Source organism: Anolis sagrei, chromosome 5 (assembly GCF_037176765.1).
Source record: "Anolis sagrei isolate rAnoSag1 chromosome 5, rAnoSag1.mat, whole genome shotgun sequence".
NCBI lineage: Eukaryota > Metazoa > Chordata > Lepidosauria > Squamata > Dactyloidae > Anolis > Anolis sagrei.
In genome coordinates this window covers 14,735,653-14,751,643 of record NC_090025.1, presented here as the reverse complement: position 1 = coordinate 14,751,643, position 15,991 = coordinate 14,735,653, and the positions used below count along the sequence as shown (strand labels likewise).

At 41.0% G+C, this 15,991-nt stretch overlaps 1 protein-coding gene across 1 annotated transcript in view; it reads right to left on the bottom strand.

The window, feature by feature from the left end:
* The window catches only part of FRAS1 (Fraser extracellular matrix complex subunit 1), a 447,582-nt gene that overhangs the window by 412,208 nt on the left and 19,383 nt on the right, over positions 1 to 15,991 (bottom strand). The window lies entirely within an intron of this gene.

Here is a 15,991-nt window from a genome sequence, read left to right as displayed (position 1 = left end):
ACAGTGGAAGACGGTATTTTAATTCAGAAAGCAGAAGACCTAGGGTCCTGTTTGGTCAAGTCTTCCAAATGCTTCCTTTAGGAACAGACTATTTTTACTTACCCTACTAGAGTATAACCAAAACTGTACTTAAACATTGAATTTTATCTTTTATAGCACACTGACTGGTAGTAGACATTGTGTACAACATCTATTTATTATTTATTGTTTAGTTTAAAATATTCATATATTGCCCTTCATCAAAAATTCATCCCAAAGCGCATTCATAAGAGCACAACAATTAAAAACACAATCCCAATAAAAGAACAACACAAAGTAATTAAAAAGCAGCAAATTAAATAATATAGATATATTATACTTCAAAATCTTGGGTGAATAAAAAGCTTCTCACCTCTAAAGTATCTGTTTAATTTTACTGCTCTGTGCTTTATTAAATCTTTGAGACCTTTAAGGTCATGAATGGCTATTTGTTTTTAATACCACCCATAGGCCTTCCTGTATTGATAGGGTTTTACTTTAAAATCAAACCTATAGTAATTACGTATCTTACTTAATTAGCTCCGTAAAAGAGTTAATGATCTTATTCAAAACTATTGTCTTGAGGAAATACTTTCCCATTGACGTAGTGTTTGAGGAATATCCAAAGCTTGGAATTGTTGGTTTTCTAGACTCTGATATTGTAGTAGCTCTAATTTTTTTGAAGCTAACATGGAATCCTTGATTACTTCAAAGGATTCTGAATCTAGGGATGTATCCAGAGCTTTTGAAATTCTGCCTCAGCCCATTTAGTCTTAGTGTCACCATTTATTTCTAACAATGATGAGCATATTGCAGTCCATGGGGCAAACCATCCCATTTCGCCAAATGGGAGAGCTGCACTACACTTCTACCATTTGAGGCAAATCGAAGCGACATTGGGTACATCTAATAATAATACACTATTTATATTCCACTCTATCTCCCCGAGGCAACTCAGAGCGGATTACAATATACACATATAGAGGCAAACTTTCAATGCCTTTTATACAGTGAACAATGACATGCAATACACAAACAAAAGCAGTTTCCCTTTCCATCTCTGGCGTCTGGAGGTGATGCTCAACTCTGGCCATGGGGAGGTGCTCTTGTTCCATTTTCCATGCCGAGGAGCCTATTGTCCATAGACTCTCCCACTGCAGGGCGCCTTTCATCTTCCCACTGAAGTGGTAGTGGTACCTTTAGATTTACTCACATTACAAGTTTTTGAACTGCTAGGTAGGCAGAAGCTAGGGGTGACAGCAGGAGCTCACCCCAACCTGCAGCTTTGAACTACCAACCTTCCAGTCAGCAAGTTTTTCTGCAGCTAGCGGTTTAACCCACTGAGCACCACAGCTCCGTGGGATGAATGCAGTTCGATATCACTTTAAATGCCATGGTTCAATGATATGGAATCTGGGAAGTTGTCATTTTACAAAGTTCTGAGCCCTCTCTGCCAAAGAGAGCTGGTGCCTCAAAAAGCTACAAATCCCAGGATCCCATAGAACTGCTCCATGGCTTTGGTGTCAAACTGCATTAATTGTAGAGTATAGATGCACCCATTGTGTCACTCCTTGTTGCCTTTAGGACCTTTTTTGAAGTGGGATATTCTGGCTATTTCAATGAGGAGTGCCAACTTAAAGTGTTCTGTGTGCGCTGGGCCTCGAACAGCTGTACTTTTCTATAGGACGTATACTTTAAGCCCAGCGGGAAGCCAGGGGCGCCTCAAAGAGAGCTTCTCAGGGATTTTTCTGAAGTGATGGTCTTTAGAGTCTTTAATGATACAACAAAGTCTTTATTATGGAACAAACAACAAATCTTCAATGGTTCAAACAACACTTCAAGGCTTTCTTAGTCTAGTCCTCAATGGGCTGGTACCTGACTTTAATTAACTGAACCTTCTCTGTAGGAAAAACCCTTTTTAACCTCTTCCAGGCTGTTTACTATCTATGCCTCATAAGTGTGGGCCCTACTACCGATTCCAAATGTGTCTGGGTATTGAGTAGACCTACCAGCCGAGGCTTGAAGATATTTCAGCTGGAGGTCTGTGGATCTGTAGTGCTGTCCTCCCTCAGAGAATTCTTTGAGAACTTCAGGGCTGTTTTCCCTCTGTTTGTTGTGAGGCTGAGAGGCTGTGAGCTCTCAGTCAGAGCCTTGAGACCCTTTCCCTGGAATTTCTGTTTCTGTTTCCCCGGATGTTCCTTTTCCCTGGATACTCTTGAGAAAAGCTTTTCTACGGGACGAGCTGGTCTACGTCCTATAGTTTAGTTTCCTTATGAGAGACTGCCCAAAAAAATGGCTCCATTCCCTCCCAGAGCCCTGAACAAGGGGTGGAACCAAAGCTTAATTATGATGGACAGGGGGCCTGCCCTATGACTGCAAACAGATAACAGAAAGAAAATAAAGTTGGAGCTCCTGGTACAGCCATACCAGCACATAAAGCAATATTTTAAACACACTAGAGAGCGTTAAAATATAGGGTTGTTATGCCAAGGATATTCTACCAAAATCTAATGAAGTCTACGAAACTTATGCTACCAATTTCTTTCTACATCAATCCAGTTAGTTTCAAAGATGCTACAAAGTGTACGTTGATCAAAAGTTCTGTATTCGATATAATTTTTTTTGTAAAATTATTGACGCTTCAGACCATTCAGGATTGTGAACATATCTGAGCCAAAGCAACTTTATTAAACTAGACTCTAAAGGCATCAAAACTCAATGCATGTGGGCGAGGAAACCCTATGTAATGCCAATGAATCTGCAATGTTTGTGGCTGCATAACTGTGTAATTTCACATCTATCCCCTTTTACACAAAGCTTCCACTCCCTGTGTTTCGGCTTCATATGCTAACGTGGAAAGTGTGCCACCTTTACTGTTTCATCCTGCTCCAATATAATTTGCATCAGCATGACTAAAATTTAAGCAATGTTTTTACCACCTGTCTCCAGGGCAGGAGGGTGGGGAGGAACCTTCCTTTTCTAAACGTCTCAATTCCAGACTGTTTTTCAAGACAGAGGGGCGATGACAACAACAACAACAAAATGCAAATGTGGAAGCTTTTAAAAAACTGACTGAAGATGCCTTTCGGCATACAGAAGATGCAACAAGCAAAAGCCGAACAACAATTCCAGTAGTACCATTATTATCTTTATTACTACTGTATATTCTCATGTATAAGTTGACCTGATGTATAAGTCAGAGGCAGGTTTGAAAGCCAAAATTATGAACTTTAGGTGAGCCATGGATACATCAATCCAGCTTTTTGGAGCTGTCTTTCTAACTACCATTTCCTGGCTTACATCTATACCTTCTGTATATATAAAAGGCAAAGTATGTATGTATATATGTGCGCCGTCACGCCTGGGGGCTATAACTCTTAGTGAAAGAGGCATGGACGTGACATGGATGGCCCATGAGGTCTCTTCCAACTCTTTGATTCTATGATTCTATGATCTTTCCCCCAGGGGATTGCTTCTTGCCCTCCTTTAGGAAAACTGGAACTCCCAAAGACCAAAACACTGTAGATAACTCAAAATAGGTTTTTATTGTTCACAAAGAGTTATCCCTTTAAGGCAATAAGCTGGAAGTTTCAAAGGGGGTAAAGGAAAATATACATTACAGTCTCTGGTTGTCTTGGGTCCGAGGAGTTTTGCAGCTGAGAAACTTTTCCAGGTCCCTCTTTCTCAATGGCTGTGAATATCGGAATAATCACAACCCCAATTCCAATGGCCTATATTTTGAAAGCACAAAGCCTTCCTCTGGTGCCAAAGAACTGGTTTGAAGGTGCTTGAGACTTCTCAATGTCGTCCAGGTTGATCTGAACATGAAGCATAAGTCTCAAGGTTAAGAACCTCAGAATTGGTGCTGAGAGGTAACTTAATTAAGGGCTTCAGAGCCAAGTCTCTCACGTCCATCTGATAGAAAGTTTGATGGTGGACTGGAAAAGGAAACACTGTCCTGCTCTCTAGGAAGAGGTGGGGTCAAACAATTGAGCAGGAGGAGCAATTCAACTGGTGCAAACAACATTAATGACAGCTATAAATAACCAATAAATTCAACTATACATTTACAGAGTAAAAAGACAAAATCGGGCATGATACAACAGTTCAAATCCTGAAACTTACAGTTCTACATATAGGTGGTGCCACTCGCGCCGTCACATATGTTGGTTTGCATTGCTGTAGATTTTTTCGGTCTATATGGCTATGTTCTAGAAGCATTCTCTCCTGACGTTTCACCTGCATCTACTGCAGGCATCCTCAGAGGTTATGAGGTGACCTCACAACCTCTGATAATGCCTACCATAGATTCAGGCAAAACGTCAGAAGAGAATGCATCTAGAACATGGCCATATAGCCCAAAAAAGCTACAACAACCCAGTGATTCTAGCTATGAACGCCTTCGACAATATGTTGGTTTGTCCATTTGTACGACAATGACTCCTATGTGACTTGATGGATCTGAATCAGCCTTGGCACACAGACTCTCCATTATCCAATTTAAAATAATTGAGTGATTTAAACTAAAAGAATCAACCCTTTCAGACCCAGACCAGAATGAAAGAAAAGGAACAAAGAGGATTGGCTGTGAAGTGGCCTTTTGTGATATCAATGGGAAAGAAAGGGGGTGAAGCAGCTTAGCAGGTGTTAGGAGAAAGAAGTAAGGGAGGGAGGGAAAGAAAAGAAGGGAGAAAGAAGAGAGGGAGAAGGAGAAAGAAAAGGAAGGAATGAAAAAGGGAAAGAAAAGAAGGGAAATGGAATAGGGGACATAGGAGAAAGAAAAGGGAGGAAGGAGGAAAAAGAGAAAGAAAGGAAGGGAGAAGGGAGAGAGGACTTAGGAGAAAGAAAAGGGAGGAAGGAGGAAAAAGGGAAAGAAAGGAAGGGGGAAGGGAGAGGGGGAGGAAAAGAAAAAGGAAGGTGGAAAAGGGGAAAGAAAAGAAGGGAGACGGAAGAGAGGAAGGAAGAGAAAGAAAAGGAAGGAAATGGCAAGAAAAGAATGGAGGAGGAAGAAAGGGAGGAAGAGAAAGAAAAGGAAAGAATGAGGGGAATGGGAAAGAAAAGAAGGGAGAAGAGAGAGAGGGAGAAGGACGAAGAAAAAGAAAGGAGGGGAGGGAGGGGAAGGGAAGAGTAAGGTAACATTTATTGTGTTTTTGCTGCAGGCAGACCTATGAGCTTTAGATATTCTGAAAGATTAATCATTTATTGTTTTTCTTGTCAAATACACATCTTGATCTAATTTATCAACATCAACCAGCAGGATATGAAAAAAATACTAATACAAAAACTCTAGTGTTCTCTCTCTCTTTTGGGCAATTTAAAGTGGCACTTTACCATCAGAGTTCCTTTATCCAGCAACTAGGTTTCTTCACCACATGAAACACAGACCTAATTTTTGTTGTTGCTGCTGCTTCTGCTGTTCCCCTCACAAAGTCACTTTTTCTTTCCTTTGGGGGTTTTCTGGCCATCCGTTCTAATTTGGAGGCCTCTCTCTATCATTGGGAAAGGGAATAGCGCTGGCAGCTTTTTCGCTTAAGGGAGAAAACCAGCCAGGAAGAGGAAACACAGTCAAGATATATAAAATTGTGCAAGGAGAGGAGATGGATAGGGAGAAACACTCTCTCCTTCCAAATGCAAAACCCCAAGGTTGTTATGCTTAATAGTGGAAGATACAAAAGGAAGTATATATTCATTCCCTTGTTTGTTTCATGTACATCAGTAGCCAGTTTACCAGCTGTTAGGATTTCTGGGAGCTAAAGGCCAAAACACCTGGGGATCCACAGGCTGAGAACCACCGATGTACATCCTTCTTTCTTCCCAAAATGGGAGTCACAGTACTACTTTACATACAAGTGTTGAATGAAAAGTAATGCCTCCATTTTTGTTACTTGGGTTTGGATGGGAATATTTAAATAAATCAAATGCATTAATAATCCTTAGAATGTGCTCTTTAACTACCACTATTCATTTTTTCCACATAATCAACAGACAATTGGATATATTTCAGCCAACGATGAACAAGTTTCCTGAAGCCGTCATGGAAGAAATCGACACTCTGTTTCCTCAACCTGTTGTGCACAGATCTTCTCATAGCCAAGCAAAGCAATAATGTGACCCACACGTTCTTATGAAATGCTGATTACACTTGAAATTTCTCTCTGAGTGATACGACGATCGTTCTGAATCAATCTGTCAATCTTTTGCTTGTGAAACTCAGTGGTTGCTGTCACAGGACATCCAACTCTTTGTTTGTCACGCAATTCAGATATTCCCACCTCAACATCTTTAAACTTACCTGCCCAATGACACACAGTACTCACATCAACACAATCACCGTAAACTGGCAGTACTGGTATGCGGCAGGTACTGGCTTGTTCTGTAGACTCTCCTCTACAGTTCCATTTTGGCAGGAAGCTTTAGCGTTGAACAGTTGTGTTGTTAAAGTGCGAGTAAGTTTAAAGTACTGTGCATTATTGGGTGAGTAAGTTTGAAGATGTTGAAGTGGGAACATCTGACTTGCATGACAAACGTCCTGTGACAGCCCAATGATGCATAGTACTCACATCAACATAATCACCATAAACAGCTTGCATTCTCTGATGAATCTCCTTTGGGGTGACACCTTCTGCTGTCAAGAATTCAATGACTGCACGTTGTTTAAGTCGCATTGACCGACCATCTGTGCAGGGTTCCATACTTCACACTTTAACAACACAACTGTTCAATGCTAAGGCTTCCTGCCAAAATTGAACTGTAGAGGAGTCTCTACTGAACACGCCAGTACCTGCCACATACCAGTACTGCCATCTGTTGAGGAGTTATGAAGGTGAAGGCATTACTTTTCATTCAACCCTCATAATACCAGAATTTTGATTTTTTTATTTATTTTGGGAGCTACAACTCCCAGAATTCTCCAGCTTGCAAACTTCCAAGTACAGTCAGCCCACTCTATCCACAGATTCTGCATCCACGGATTCTACCATTCACTGTTTGATTTTTCCATTATACATAAGGGACACAATTTTATTACACCATTGTAAATAATGGGAAAAGCATTCAAGGGCAGGAGGGGGATGCCTAGGGATACCAAAGGCCCACTGAACAAAACCTCTGACAAAAAAGCTCATTTTCACTAAATCTTTTTACATCATCCCAGCATCCATTTTCTTTTCATCCCTGATCTAGTTATAAATTTCTAGTAGCATCTGCAATGGGAAAATGGATAAGGAATGGTGGAGAAACATCAGGCAGATAAGCTAACTTCAGCAGTTTCAACCAGCATGTAAAGAAAATCTAAATCTAAAACTTTTGGCCTCGAAATCAGAATAAGAATAAAGTAGAGCCTGGTGAAAGAAAAAGTCATTCCTGAGTGTATTATGGAAGAAATCTTACACAATGTAGTGGACGTTTTACAGTGTTTTGAAAAATTTCAAATGTGCATATTGTTCAGTCCTATATAAAGTGTTTGCTGAAACCTTCTCTCAATGGAACAGAAATCTTTTTCTTTCTTTTTTCCATGTTATTTCTGCCATTGGTACTAAATTTTATGTCAAAAAGAAATGCCCAAGAACATATTTATTTATAGTATTTGTATCTCGATTTCTCTCTCTCAAGGAGACTCCAAATGGCACATCTACTTTTTCAGAGAATCATAGAATCATAGGGTTGGAAGAGACCTTGTGACCCATCCAGTCCAATCCCATTCTGCCAAGAAGCAGGAAAATCACATTCAAAGCACCACCGACAGATAGCCATCCAGCCTCTGCTTAAAAGCCTCCAAAAAAGGAGCCTCTACCACAGTCTGGGGCAGAGAATTCCACTGCTGAACAGCTCTCACAGTTAAGAAGTTCTTCCTAATGTTCAGGTGGAATCTTCCTTCCTGTAGTTTGAAGCCATTGTTCTGCATCCTAGTCTCCAGGGCAGCAGAAAACAAGCTTATTCCCTCCTCCCTATGACTTCCCCTCACATATTTATACATGGCCCTCATCATGTCTCCTCTCAGCCTTCTCTTCTGCAGGCTAAACATGCCAAGTTCGTTAAGCCACTCCTCATAGGGCTTGTTCTCCAGATCCTCGATCATTTTAAAGTGAGCTACACCTATACTGTTCTTCAGAGAGCATAGCTAAAACTGTGCAACTCACTGCCACAAGCTGTAGTGAGAGAACTTCCATTTAGATAGCTCTACAACAGTGGTTCTCAACCTGGGGTCCCCAGATGTTTTTAGCCTTCAACTCCCAGAAATCCTAACAGCTGGTAAACTGGCTGGGATTTCTGGGAGTTGTAGGCCAAAAACATCTGGGGACCCCAGGTTGAGAACCACTGCTCTACAAGCTGATGAGGCAGACATATGTAAGGTCAAAGTATTATTAAAGGATACTGACCACGATGGCCATATACCACTGCCAGACTCGGGCAGCATGCCTTTGAGTTCCACTCATTGAAGAACAATAGCTGAACTAAACCAGTGGTAGAACATGCATTCTGCATGCAAGTAGTCACAGGTTACACCTCAAGGTCAGCACATCTTAGGTAGAAATCTGCAAAAGACCTCTGGCTTCCTATGAGAAACCTCATCAGCAACTGCAAGTTCGGGTTGGAACAGGCCTGGGCAAACTTTAACCCTCCAAGTGTTTCGGACTTCAACTCACATAATTCCTAATTCCCAACAGCTGGTAGGCTGTTAGGAATTTTGGAAGCTGATGTCCAAAACATCTGGATGGCCGACATTTGCCCAGGTCTGAGTTGGACGCATTGGACTGGATCATGTGGAGGACTGTCTATTTGCTTCAAACTATCATTTGGTAAAAGGAACTGAATGGTTGGACAATAGCTTTGGAGACCAGGGTTCAAATTCCCACTTAGCCTTGGAAATCCACGATATTCACTTGGGCAAGCCACTGTCTCTCAGCCTCAGAGGAAGGCAATGTCAAGCTCCCCGTGAACAAATCTTGCCAAGAAAAGACATGAAGTCACATTAGGATCCCCATTAAGTCAGATATATATTGACTCACAACAATGAGGACTTGTTGACATTTATTAGGAGTAATATAAGTGATCATCAATTGCTAGTTTGAGGTTTACTTTTGTAAAAGGAAAGTTCTGGGCTCTGCAATACACATTCCTTATAGACAGAAGCATGAGACTACAACATTCAAAGTATATAACCCTCACCTCTGAGGATGCTTGCCATAGATGCAGGTGAAACGTCAGGAGAAATGCCTCTAGAACATGGCCATATAGCCTGAAAAAACCCACAAGAACTGAGTGATTCCAGCCATGAAAGCCTTCGACACTATATAACCCTCTGTTAAAGTATGAAGAAGATAATACAGGGCTACATGGACTAATGCACTGATCTGATATAACAAACATGTCCTCCCAGCCATTCTGATGAGTTCTTTCCCTCCTGACCAACCAACAACATCTGTACAGCTACACAGAGGGTAACTTGCACTCCATCATAAGCGGAGGGTGAACATCAGTCACTTCAGCTGTGCAACATGAAGGCGAGATGCTTGTACGTGCCTGGCATCCACATTGTCTTGGCTCCATGGAAAGACTGGGACAGAGGGAGGGAAAGACCTGCAAACATCACCCCGCGTGTCAACAGAGAATGGTGACATTCTGATGTCTCATTTCCTCACATTCTTGCCACCAGTATATTAGAGCACTTATTGAGCCAAAATGCGGAGGGGAGAATTATCTGCCGCAGGATTTATTAGAGTTGATGGAGTGTAAGCAGATTTCTCAATAGCCTTTAAAACATCGTGATGCTCCACAGTATATTTTTAATGGAAACAAATGCATGCAATCTGCTCCGGCTTTTCGCCAAGCCACCCGCCAAAGACAACTCGCTGTTAATCAATTTCATCTCCCGCCTCTCTCTCTGCCCAGGACAGCTTTAAAGGGACAATGTCAACATTGGGAGGCAAAAGACATTTCAAGCTCCTAGAGGGATTTAATCAGGCTGTTGTTGTGCGTCTCCAAGTCATTTCCAACTTAAGGCGATACTCAGGACAACCGGTTCTGGGGTTTTCTAGGGCTGAGTGTCACCCAAGGTCACCTGTGGGTTTCCATGGCTTTGTGGGGAATTTAACTCTGGTTTCCAGAGTCACAGTTCAATGATCATACCACAATACCAATCCAGACTTTCCAAAAAAGAGAACAATAAGCAAGTCACAGAGGCAGAAAGTACAACCCCAAAGTACAAGGAAACTAAACTAGAGTTCTACACCTCACTAGAGGTCATGGCCACAATTTGATTCAAGTTCTTATTTCATATGAGATTGGAAGAAAACAAGTTCATGGTCAGACTCATGGATGCTAAGACCAGATGGAAATTATATTTCATGATTCCAACCAAGCTTCTGGACCATTTTTTCACATCTCTGAAACAATGCAAGAGGTATCTGGGCAGCTTTCAATTCAACGCCAGCACTGTCTATCACTGTGCTGTCACGTGCTGGGACTATAGCAATTGGCTTTTGAACAGGACGTGCTCTTTGTGCCCAGCGGGAAGCCGGGGTGCCTCAGCTGCGAGGCCCTAAGGATTTTCCTATACAAAGTCTTTAGAACCTTGAAAAGTTTAACAAGGTCCTTTATTATTGCTTAGGTCTTCAACAAAACAATCAAATACTTCTCAGATCTTTAACAAATCAAACCAATGCTTCAAGGCTTTGAATCAACTGGTGGCTTTCTTAATCTTGTCCACAAGGGACAGGCAACTGGCTTAGTGAACTGTTTCTTTTCGTTAAGAGGAAAACCCTTTTGAACCCCTCCTTGGGCAATCTACTTTCTAAACTTTGCTGGTGTGGGCCTTACTCCCAGCTCCAAACTGCTTCTTGGGTCCCGAGTAGACCTACCTGCCAAGGCTTTGTAGATTCTCCAGCTGGAGAGAGAGAGAGAGAGAGAGGAACATCCAACTAAAGAATGCCTCAGAGATGGCCATCTAAACACCATCTGAAGACTTTTCAATGAAGGAGAATCCACCATCTCCTAGGGCAGATCCATTCCATCCATCATCAAACAATATCCACCATCAGGAAGTTCTTCCTACAGGTTTCTATTACTGTAACCTGAATCCACTGGTTCATGTTTTTGTCTCTAGAGAAGCAGAAAACAAGCTTGCTCCGTCTCCTACAAGATATTTCCTTCCATATTTAAACATGGCTGTCATGTCACTTCTCAATCTTTTCTAAGGTAAGGATATTCAGCTCTCTAAACTGTTCTCCGTGGTGTTTGGTTTCTAGACCTTTCACATCATGCTTGCTTTCTTCTGCCACTTTCCAGTTTGTCGATTTCCCTTTTGAACTCCGGTACCAAGAACTAGATGTAATCTTCCGCATGCGGTCTGACCAAAATACCTAAGATCTATCACAAAACATACACAGAGAAAAATCATTTCATTCTGCTATCATCAAAGAAAAGTTAAATCTTCCGAGATATTTTTCCAGCCTACTTCAATGAAAATTTGAAAAAAAAAGAAAGCTTTGGCTCAGCATCCCTACTAATAAGGTCTGTGATGCCATCTGATATTTACTCTTTCTTCTGTCTCTTTGCTGTCACTCTTCTATAGTAGAAGCATTAAAAGAACACTTTCCCCAGTCTTCAAACACCTAAAGCACAACTTCTCCCACCATAACAATTTCAAAGGGCAAGAGTTTAAACACATTTTCCAACACAGCTAATGCTTCTTTTACCCGTATGGAGAAAGAGACAAAAAAATAGTCACTCAAGCATCCAAAAAGCGCTCAAGCAACCATTTCTATCACAAAATTAGAGCTTTAGCAATATTAACTGATTCTGGCAGTCTCACCAGAAGACATTTTCTTGCACTTTCTTCTCCAACCAAGCATAAAAATATGTCTGAATGAAAAATGAAACTTTAATAACATTTCTCAAATCTTAAGACGTATCCTGTACATGACTTGATATAAATTATACATAAACTAGTCTGTGTGTACATTGAAATAACATAACTCTTAATAGCAGGTTTTTTTGACATTTTAGAACAAGTCACATCTGCTTAAAATGATATTTATAATGCTGAAGGAAGATATATGGAAATACCATAGACAATTTTCTGGTTGTCTTTCAAATTAATTAAAATTAGTAACCTATCAGTGTTTACCCAATTGCACTGACTAATGTATACGTACATCCATTGATGTACTTGCTACTGAAGCTATCATACTTTGGATACATCATGAGACATTTTGACCAACTGGAACAGATAATAATAACAATAACAATCACAGTAACAGTAACAATAACAATGATGATGATGATGATGATGATGACGTTTAACCTTCTCAGTGTTAAATACCATTTCCAAATTACTTTGTAATAATTTTCTTTTATTCTAATTGACATGTTTGACATGATAAATAAGATCACTAATTAAAAATGTTAGCGAGAAATTGGAACCTACGTGCATATGTGGTGGGACTGCAAATACGTAAAAGATTTTTGGGAATTGGTTATAACAGAAATAGAAAATATAATGGATAGAAAAATTAGGAGGAATCCAGTAGAAATATTACTTTTAATTAAAAAGGGGGATGGGAAAGATAAGAGGGGGAAAATTAATAGACATGCTATTAACAGCAGCTAGACTATTAATTACAAAATATTGGAAAGGGGCAATGAAAATACAGATTAATGAATGGTATAAAGAAATCTGGGAAAAGGCACTGAACGATAAGCTAATATCAAACTTAAAAGTAAAGAAGGGATTATGTAAAAAAAAAAAGACTTTGAAAGTATCTGGAGAAAATTTCTAGAAAAACTATTGGAAAAAGAAGATGGGAATTTACCTCCAAATGAATGACATCTATACAGCTAATACTCTCATGGTGCTAAAACCACAGTGAAACCAAAAAATGTTTTCTCTTGGTGTATTGAGTTTTAGGTTTGTTTCTAAGGTTACTTGGGGCACTAATTCAGAAAATTCCATTGGACAGATGACCCCAGCTCTAGTTTCTTAGATATGTTTATCATGGTTTTCTATGAATGAGCAGATGGAGACTGGTAGATGTATGTTCTATATCTCAAAAACTAGGGCTGATAAGGAAAGAATTGGTGCCATTTTTGGAATCAGCAGGTCAAATAAACCCAGAAACAGGACTGTTGTGGTTCTGTCAGAGGCTGAAGATGAGGGGATTGTTCAGTCAGAGGTTGTGATGACTGATGGGCTTTCCAATGTGGAAAATGAGGGGATTTTAGATCACGATTCTGTCTGGGAGAATAGGTTTGTGGCTGGAGAGAGAAACGGCTTCAGAGCAAAGTGGAGATGGAAGTGCTGTGGCATCAGAAAATAGGGAGAACCTTTTCCCTAGGCATTCCTTGGCAACAGAAGATAAGGAGCTAGAAGGGAGAGATCTTTCCCCTGGGAAAACACCTGAGGTCAGTAGGAATTGGAGGCTCAGTCTCTAGGAGGAGGGAGCCAGATTACGGAAGTCACAGAGACTTCGTGAGAAATCTTTGAAACAACAGAGCAGATGTCGAAGACATGACCTCATGGCTTTGTGGTCCTTAAATTAAAGTGTTGTTTATTAAAAGAGTTAGAACAGGATGTGTTGCCGTTTACACCTTGGTCTTGTTCCATGTTCAAGTCTATGTTTAAGCTCCTTGGGAAGGTTTTGTACTCATGTTCATGGATTCATGTTTTGAAAGAAGTTACGGATTGGTGCTCATGTTTCAATTCCTGATTTTCCAGATATCTGCTGTGCAAACTATTGCCTTTTATTGGCCTTTTTTCCTATTGCTTTTTGGGATATTTCTTTCTGTATTACTTTTCGCCTTTTAATATTTGTTTTCTTCAATAAACTATTAAGTTAGTAATACAGGAAAATTGTGAGGTGCAAAGGTGAATCCAGGAGAGAGAGCAACAAGGATTAACATCTGAGGCACCAAATTGTGTGTTGGCCAGTGTTATGGAAGGAACAAGAGTATCTTTCAAAAAATTACAACTCCTCCTCTCACTCTTCTCATTCCTCCTTTTAGCCAAATGAGGTCTTAACTGTAGTATATAGAGACAAGTGTCAACTTCCATGGGATGGTGAACCTGCTCTGGTTTTTCATCTGAACTTCAAAGGAGCTATCCATGAAGTTGAAACCTCTCCCTCACTAAGTCCAAAACCTAGGCTATCTCCTTTAATGTTCAAAGTTAAACCTGGCTAGCATTGACTATTTATTATAATAATTATTAAAATTTATTTATACCCTGCCACCATCTCCACTCAGGGACTCGGGGTGGCTAACATGAGGCCAAGCCTGACAAAAACAATAAACAAATGAAATACATACAGCAAAATAATAGAATTAAAATTAAAATAATGTACCACAATAAAAGACAATAACATAAAAACAATAAAGGAGAATTAACACAGTGGGATATAACATCAGGTAACATCTGTTATAGAACTCCAGTATGCTAATGACGTCATCTGTGCGCATTCAGAAGAAGATCTACAAGCCACTCTAAACACCTTTTCAGAAGCATACGAGAAGCTCGGCCTGTTATTGAACATCGAGAAAACCAAAGTGCTGTCCAGCAGTCACCAGTCAACCCCTCTCCAATGCCAGAGATACAGCTTAATGGTGTAACATTAGAAAATGTTGATCATTTCCGCTACCTTGACAGCCACATCTCCACCAAAGTCAACATCGACACCGAAATACAACACCGCCTGAGCTCTGCTAGTGCAGCATTTTTCCGAATGAAGCAGAGAGTGTTTGAGGACCAGGACATCCGTAGGGATACCAAGGTGCTTGTCTATAAAGCTATTGTCCTCCCAACCCTGCTATATGTCTGCGAAACATGGACTGTCTACAGGCTTCACATGCAACTCCTGGAACGATTCCATCAGTGCTGCCTACGGAAAATCCTGCCAATCTCTTGGGAAGACAGGCGGACAGGCTGGAAGAAGCAAAGACCACCAGCATCGAAGCAATGGTCCTCTGCCATCAACTCCGCTGGACCAGCCATGTTGTCCGGATGCCCAACCACCATCTCCCAAAGCATCTGCTCTATTCCGAACTCAAGAATGGAAAACGGAATATTGGTGGACAGGAAAAGAGATTTAAAGATGGGCTCAAAGCCAACCTTAAAAACTCTGGCATAGACTGTGAGAACTGGGAAGCCCTGGCCCTTGACCGCTCCAGCTGGAGGTCAGTTGTGACCAGCAGTGCTGCAGAATTTGAAGAGGCACAAATGGAGGGTGAAAGAGGGAAACGTGCCAAGAAGAAGGCGCATCAAGCCAACCCCGACCAAGGCCACCTCCCACCTGGAAACCAATGCCCTCACTGTGGGAGAAGATGCAGGTCAAGAATAGGGCTCCACAGCCACCTATGAACCCACCCCCAGGACACCGAACTTGGAGGACCATCATCCTTAGACTACGAGGGATCGCCTAAGTAAAGTGTAATAACAATTACAGACAAGGAGTAAATCAGGATAGGCTAGGCCAGATGCACAGATAAAAACAGGGGACATAGGGTGGGATAGGAAACTGGAGCAATTCATCTGATGGGAGGTACAGGAGGGACAAGCTATGGGGCTAGATTACTCGCTAGGAATAAGGAAAAGTGCATCAAGAGGACGAGTACATGCTGGGATGTACATGGTACGGGGATTGCTGTTCATTCATCAAAAGCTAAGTCCAGCTTAGAGTAGTTCAAAATAAATCTTATTTGCAAAACAGGTTTTAGCCCTTTGGATAGTATCTTCAAAGTTCTTACTTAAACCCCAAATGGATTGAGAGCCACATTGGCACAGGTGCCATTCGTTGACACCGCTGTCATCTTCTTTGAAAAGAACAGCTCACAAAAGGCAAGAGAGCAAAGACCCCTCCAGACCCTCCATGATTCAAATCCTTCATTTTCATTCCGAGGAGACTGGAAACTGCTTCAAGGGCAAAGCTTCATCCACCCAATAAAATGAAAACTAATTCAGGGCTGGCACAGCAAGTAACAA